The sequence below is a fragment of the Mastomys coucha genome, unplaced genomic scaffold (assembly GCF_008632895.1).
Source record: "Mastomys coucha isolate ucsf_1 unplaced genomic scaffold, UCSF_Mcou_1 pScaffold6, whole genome shotgun sequence".
NCBI lineage: Eukaryota > Metazoa > Chordata > Mammalia > Rodentia > Muridae > Mastomys > Mastomys coucha.
In genome coordinates, this window is record NW_022196912.1 from 88795673 (window position 1) to 88803591 (window position 7919).

The following is a 7919-nucleotide window of genomic DNA, read 5'->3' on the forward strand; positions in this document are numbered from 1 at the left end:
CCTCCCCCCCGCCTGCCTGTGCTCACTACGCATCCTCATCCACTTTTGGCTGTTGAGGTGTGGCCCACCCAGCATCCCTCCTCAGCCACACCTGGGAGCATTAGAAATGTAAACTGTCAGACTCCACGAGAACCTACTCAGTTAGTGCCTCCCGACTAGGACCAGCAAATCTGTGCTTGCCTAGCCCTCCAAGCAATTGTGTTGGCAGCAGAAGTTTGAGAAACCCTCTCTCCCAGTCAGGCTGTGGACTTCACAGAATCCTGACATTCTTCTTAGCTCCACGAGGCATGGCCTAGTTACAGGAGCGGTGCCAGAAAGTCAGAGAAAAACTCAAGGAGGCAGCTGCGTCGTCATCTCTGCACACGTGCCCCTGCCAAGTCACTTAGCTCATAGGCTCTTTGCTTCCTACTTTACAAGGGGAAACATTCTGAAAACGTTAAGCCTCTGAGCTTGGTTAGCCCTAGTCTGAAGGCTTCAGGTAGCTCAGGCTGCCTTAACTGTTCTCCTTGCTGATTATGCTCAACTATATGGGTAGATCTGGGCTGAGCTTCTCCAGATCGGGTACTGCCTGAAGTGTGTGTGTGTGTGTGTGTGTGTGTGTGTGTGTGTGCGCGCCCCCTTCCCCCCGTGCGTATGCGTGAGTTCACAATACTGGTCTACAGCTCAGCTCATTCTCATCTGATAAATACTCAGTCAAATTTGGAGGAATAGTCTTTAACAAGGAACTGGAACGGGAATCCTCCAACTCTAGGAAGACGTCCAGGCATGATTCAACAGGACCGACCATGCCTGGGGTCCCTCAGAGGGTGGCCAGACTCTGGGTTTTGTTCTCTCTTATCTGCTCTGCAAAAGGAAAGTAAACAGCATTCCTCTAAGGATGGGTGGTTCTGACCCAATAAAATTACCTGGAGCGGGGTTTTAATGATACAGCGTAAGTTTCAAATAGCATACTGTCAAATGTTCAGATTCAATCAAACTGGGGAATAGCCCAGACAGCTATATTTAAAAAAAAAAAAAAAAATCTTTCCAGATAATCCTCATGCAATATTAAGTTGGGAACTGCCAGACAAATACCGGAATCAGGAAACACGTGTGCTCTCCTTTTTGTAGTCTGGGATGACTAGCACACCACCTGGCCCTACGCAAACACTTCATAAATATTTATGGAGTCAATGGGCAAATGAATTCTTGAAAGTGCAGTCAACCTCGCCTGTTGCCTGCAACCTCACTAAGACCAACGCGATGCCGGGGACCAAACCAAGAGCAGCCAGGTGAAGAGTCCTAATCAGGCATCAGGGCAAGGGCAGCGGGCGGGAGTGGGCAGTAGGGAACCGTTTGGTTTGAATTGTCACTGGACAACAGGGCGCATGCCCTTGAGAAGGTTGCTGCCTTCAAGTGAGTGGATGCCTGCCTCACTGCTGGGACCTCCTGGAATTTTCTACCTCCAGTCCTTTCTAGAAAAGCGCACCCAATGGGTCACTTTCCTTCAAAGCCCTCCATCACTTCGGATCAGACAATACTCCCTCTGGCTCAAGAGCTCCTCTTTGCCCTCCCTGCCTTCTTCCAGGCCTTACAAGATGCTGTTTTTCCCCTGGAAACCTCATCCCCCCTGCCTGCAAAATTCATCCCCTGACCGCCCCCGCCCCTGCTGGGAAGCCCCATATTACCTAGCAAAGTCCAAGGAGACCATCGAATTACCGAATTAACGTAGGAAAACATGGTCGGCCCTCCACCCAGGAGCCCATCAGCCTCCTGAGGGTGGCAATCAGCTTATAGTATTCCAGTTTCCGTGGCCCCTGGGATTGCTTCTCTTTGTGCAGAGAAGCAAACATTCTGGGTGATTTAGATATGGGGAAGAACTGGAGTTGGGGTTGTGAGAGCTATTCTATGAAAACAAGGCAAAGCAAAGGAAGGTTCTGAGCGATACCAAAAGAGACGAGAGCAAAGACAGACTAATCTGTTCACTGGGGTCAGAGCTCAGCATCAGAGCCCAGCTCCCATGGTCACATTCTCTTGGGGCAGACTGCCAGCTGGCCCCAGCACGGGGAAAACCCAGACAGCTGCACAAGCCAGTGAAGGCTTCACTTCAGACTGTGCTCAAGCACCAGGCGCGGGCTGCAGGTGGGAGCGGCACCCCAAGAGCATGGGCAGAGGGCTCCCAGCAAGCTGAGCACGCTGGGCTCCATTGGGTCAGGTGCACCGCGGGGGGCCCGGGTCAGGTGCACTGCAAGAGGTTGGACCGGCGCCTTCAGGCTGGTGCTTGGGGCAGCTAATTTGGCTGCTTGACACGCTGATGCCTTGATTTGGTCTGACAAGTGGAGGCTGCTGTGAGAAGCAGCCTGGATTTTTGACATTCAGCAAGCCAGAAATAACCAGCTGAGCTCCTGGCGCTGTAGCTGCAAATGTCTTACTTCTCCCAGGCAATTGCGGGATGGAAGTGGTCTCTCCCTGTGCAGACCTGCCCTCCCTCCGAGTATCAGGAGGCCTGGGTTCTCAGATGGACCCAGCTTTTTATTATTATTATTATTATTATTATTATTATTATTATTATTATTATTATATTTTTTATTTACATTTCAAGTGATATCCCCTTTCCCGTTTCTCTACCGGAAAAAACAAAAAAACCTATTCCTTCCCCCCTCCTCCCTGGCATTCCCCTACAATGGGGCATAGAACCTTCACAGGACCAAGGGCCTCTCCTCCCATTGATGACCGACTAGGCCATCCTCTGCTACATACGCAGCTGTGGACCCAGCTTTCTAACTGCCGGGCTTTCAGAGGAGTCACGTGATTTTAGAACAGCTCAGCTTGTGTGTAGAAGGGGGTTGTTGGTACCTGAGTCCCGTTTGCCTCTTGTAGAAAGTGACTCTATGTGGTTGCTGCCCCACCAAATTGTGTAGCTTGCACTTGATATATGCTGTTTAGAAGCTTAGAACTCTGAAGATCCACTCTGGGAACGACTTGAAGACCATCCTAATTTAAAATGGTGTGGAGGCTGATGGTGTTTCTCCTTTTGGTAGAGTGCTTGCCCGGCATGCAGGAAGTCCCAAGTTGGATCCTCAGAATCATGTACACTGGACATGGTAGCATATATCTGTATCCTCTCAGGGGGGAGGAGGCAGGGGGATTAGAGGTGTAGGATCATCGTCAGGTGCTTTGTAATATAAAGTCAGCCTAGGTTACATAAGACCCTAGAAAGTCAGAATAGCAGGGTGGGACAGAGAGGGAGAGGGAGGGGATGAGAGAGAGACAAAAAGAGAGGCAGAGAAAGGGAGACAGAGAGACAGAGGGAGGGAGAGAGACAGAGGGAATTATGGATTCCATGAGAACCTTTTGAAAACCGTTGGCTCTTCTAAGAAAAACCACACCTGCCAGATACTGCTTACAACTGTGGACAGTCACTGGCTTACACCACAGACCCTCGTGTTTATGTCCACCATCTTTCCAGCTCCCCTTGTGGGTGAGGAGATCCTTGTGGGCCTGCAACATGTCTCCAAGGTGTCTCCACTTTCCAGTCCTCACACACCAGTGTTAGCCGTTCCTCTCCTTTTTTCCTTTAGCCAGTCTTACCCTTATTCTCAGGAGGGAAAAATGATTCTATAAAGAGACTTGTATCAGTATGGGGTGTCCCTTAACAGGGAAAGAGCAAAATAGAGCTCTCCTTAAGGCTGCTCTTTTCCCATAGCTCTCCCACAAAGCTGGGGCAGGATGGACTAAAGTAGGAGGCAACGCTGCTGCTGCTGCTGCTGCTGCTGCTGCTGCTGCTGCTGCTGCTGCTGCACTTCCTGCCCTCTTCAGAGTGGACACCACCTCCATCAGAGTGATTCTCCACCCCAGTCCACACAAGCTGCCTGGCTGGAGCTGCAGAGGCTCATTAGTGCAGTTGTGATGGACTGGACTTCTTGGACAATGAGCAACTACCGAGAGGCCCTGGTGCGTTTACATGAAAGAGACAATGTTAACAAAGGACAATAATTGGTCCTCATCCCTACCACCTTGATTTAATAAGGTGATCACTCAGTGGGAGATAGTAAAGCAGTAACAACTTTTCAACCTATTCAGACTGTGGCTGGGCATCGGCATTGCCAGGATAGTGGTGGAGACACAGGTCCTACTCTCGGGAACTTAGGCACAGTCTAGGCTGTACAATGAGTCCTTAGCTCAACAATAACAATAATAATAAATGACAAATAGAAATAAATAAGAAAGAGCTAAACTTTAACGTGATCTTTAAAAAGGTTGATGATAAGTTATGACTTGGGAGGTCTATCCCAAATCTGCAGATCCTGGTTAACACTAGTCTCAGATGTCCTTTGCAAGCCTCTGGGGGAAAAGCAGAGCGGGGACCAAATTCCCTCCAAGAGTGTGCTGTCAAAGATGGTGGCTGTGATCACAAATAGGACCTACTACCCAGCAGCACTCCCTTCACCCAGAGGCCCCAGCCATTTGTTCCAAGTTAGCTCCATTACATGTTACTTTTCTGTTACTTTATCTCTGTCTACTCCTAGAGCATAGTTTAGCTTTAGCGGTAGCTGACCTCAGTGCTGCTGGGATCAGTCCCAAGGACTAAGTGGAGGAAGATTGACTCCTCTGAGTCAGCAGTGTGCACAGCCTCACTTGTTTGCACCAGTGTGTGCAAGTGAAGGTTTGGTGATTACAGAGGAGACCAGCTCAGACTAGTGACTTCCAGAGGGAAGGAGAGAAAGATGGAGGAGATGCACAAAAAACCCTTCTGGGGAAGAAAAGCTTGGTGACGCCTGCTGAGATGGGGACACAATATCCCGCCCAGCCTGTTCTCTACAAATACTGGGGTTTCTGTGGATGAGAAAAGAGATACTTGGCTTTCATATAGAAGATACAATGTGGGCACTTTGTGGCTTTCAAGAGGTTTGAAGAGAGACAGACTTCAAGGCGTTCGCTGCTCTGTTTGTAGCCGTGGGAAGACACTCTTGATCTTTTGTAGCTTTGCCTTTGCTCAGAGAAACAGGTTTTCCTGGGGGAAATGGCTGACCTTAAAAAGAGAGCCCGTTATAGCTGAAGTCAGTTTTGCCTCTTTCCTAGTCTCTGAGCCAGCACATACATGTTCTGTGCCTTTCATCCTGCAAGTTTTACTTAGGCAAACACCAGCTAAATGGGCAGAGCTGCTTAAAATTCAGGAGGGCTTGTGTTTCAATGGAGACTGATTGAGACAACAAGAATGATAATTCCATGAGAAGTCAAATATAAGTGATAATATTGGAATGGGGGCTAGATTCAGTTGGTGGAATAAAGTGACTGTTCCATTAGCGTACTCGGTTAGTAATATCATCAGACAGTCATAGATCCTGTACAGTGAAGCAACATGTAGTTAGAATGTAAAATCTAACTCGGTCTCCTTATTCAGCACTTGAGCAATCTATTCAAACAAGGCTCCATATTTGCCCCACGTGTAGTCACTTGGTAGTTGAGTCATCCCAAGCCTCAACTCCTCTAAGACTCATAACATCAGGAAGATTTCTGGAATGGTCCCTGCTCAAAGGTGTCGTTCTCAGTGCAGAGGAGATTACCACTTGGGAACTGCCCACCCACCCCAGCGGCACACTCTTTCTCTTCATGACACCCAGGACTGCTCACTAGGGTTCAGATTTGCCTGTCTGCACAGTTGATCAGTGGCTCAATACATTCTGCTTCTCCTAGCGTCTCCCAAGTTCCTGTCACCCACAGCAGGTGCTTGGCCTGGGCCAGCTGGCTTGACCTGGGCAGTGATCTCTAAGCAGCAGATCCCTGCTCATCTATCTGAGCCCAAGGATCTCTTCAACTGAATGCAGAAGGCTTAGGACTGTTGACTCCAGAACATTCTTGGCTCCATATGAATGCTTTGTTTTTCGAAGCAGAGAATGTTTGTGTGTGTGTGTGTGTGTGTGTGTGTGTGTGTGTGTGTGTGTGTGTGTGTGAGAGAGAGAGAGAGAGAGAGAGAGAGAGAGAGAAAGCCCCAGGGTCAGCATATTTCTTAAGCATCTGCTTGCATTGGTGGGATGCCACTGCCAGACCCGAGTCCTCACACACAGACTCTCTCATTTTCCTCTGCACAGTCCTCAGAGATGGTGTGGCCAGTGGAATGCATTCAAACCATGGTCTGTTCTTAGCAAAAGAAACCAGGACAGTTCAGAGGCTCATTCCTTCTCAGATTCTCCTAATGTTGTCAACCAAAAGTAACGGAAAGAATGCACGCTTCTTGTTCACAGACACGAATGCTTCTCTAAAGCAGCCTGGCTAGCTGCAGTGTCCATGGGCACTGACAAATAGGGCTTCTAAGTGTGAAGGGAAACAGTGTTCTGGATGCTGGAACTATCTCCTTCCCCTCAGCTCCGTCCTCCTGAGATCCCTGAGACCTTCGTCTGCTGTGTGCCAGGCACTGTAATAGGCCTTAGATACAGTATCGGCTGCTTATAACCCAGTGGGAAAGACTGGTATTAACCCAACGGGTATCAGTAAATATGTAACTATCGACTAAAGCCATAAAGAAAAGGAGCAGGATGCTGTGCAAGAATGGAATGCGTCTGTATCTGATCCAGGAGGGTTGAAGAGAGGAATGCAGGGCCTCCTCAGAGGGAGTCACATGGAAGAGGAGCACTGGAGGAGAAATAAAAGGGAAAGAGTCAAGATGTGCTTGAGATACGAAGAGCTTGTTCACTGGGGGACAGAAATGAAGTCCTTGTGTCTACCTGATAGGGGGAAAGCAGAGCAAGCATCTGGGGAAGGGGCTGTGGTGGGCGGCATCTGGGGAAGGGGCTGTGGTGGGCGGCATCTGGGGAAGGGGCTGTGGTGGGCGGCATGGGGATGTAGAGCTGAGGATTTGGGCTTTTATGTTAGGACAATGGAATGTCATTTCGGTAAGAGACCAACAAGAATACTAAGTTTCTTTCCAGAAGATTGTCATGGTGAGACAATGATGAACAAAAGGCATCGTTACTAAAATCTTCCCCCATTCTCCCATTGCATGGTCTAATGACCACCCAAATCCTGCTTCTGTAGCTCGGGCTAAGTAGGCATTGTCTCCCAAGACTCACTGAAAGCAGACCCACCACTCGGGCATTCAGGTCTGTACTCCCCGCCTCCTCTCTCTCTCTCTCTCTCTCTCTCTCTCTCTCTCTCTCTCTCTCTTTCTCCCCTCTTTCCTTTTCTCTCTTTTTAAGATTTATTTATTATATATAAGTACACTGTAGCTGCCTTCAGACACACCAGAAGAGAGCATCAGATCTCGTTATGGATGGTTGTGAGCCACCATGTGGTTGCTGGGATTTGAACTCAGGACCTCTGGAAGAGCAGTCAGTGCTCTTAACCACTGAGCCATCTGTCCACTCCTTGCCTCCTCTCTAAATGAAAAAAAAAAAAAAGTCTCCTTCAGGTTACAGCCCACCTGTCCCCATGCCCAGACAGACTCACATCAGTTAGGCCATAGGAACCCAATCCTAAATCAAAGAATCAGCCCAAGGTCATTGAGCTAGTCAGCTGTCATAGCTAGGCCAGTTTTGGGGTCCTCTGAACACAGGTGTTTCTTTTAGAATTGAGTCAGGGGCCTCTATATGGGCCATGCAGGGAAAGGGTGGGGTTCTGTGCTCTTCTTTACGATTTGTGTTTCTTCTCGTTGTGAGGTTCCCAGCTCTGAGGTGGTCAGAGACTCTCTGAGGAGAAAGTGAGTCTTTATTTGAAGATCGTGTCTACACAAGTTGGGTTCCTCTGAAACATCAACACCCCTGGTGGATGGTACCAGCTTTCTTAGTTTTCTCACCTTGCTTTTTCCTGGAACTCCTTGGAGACTTAAAACAGGTATGGATGTGACCCACTCCAAGGTAGCCCCAAAAGACACCTTAGTCCTCCATAGCTTTTTTCTCTAAGAAGTGGTGGCTTGTTTGTTTGACTTGCTTTACAGACTTTTG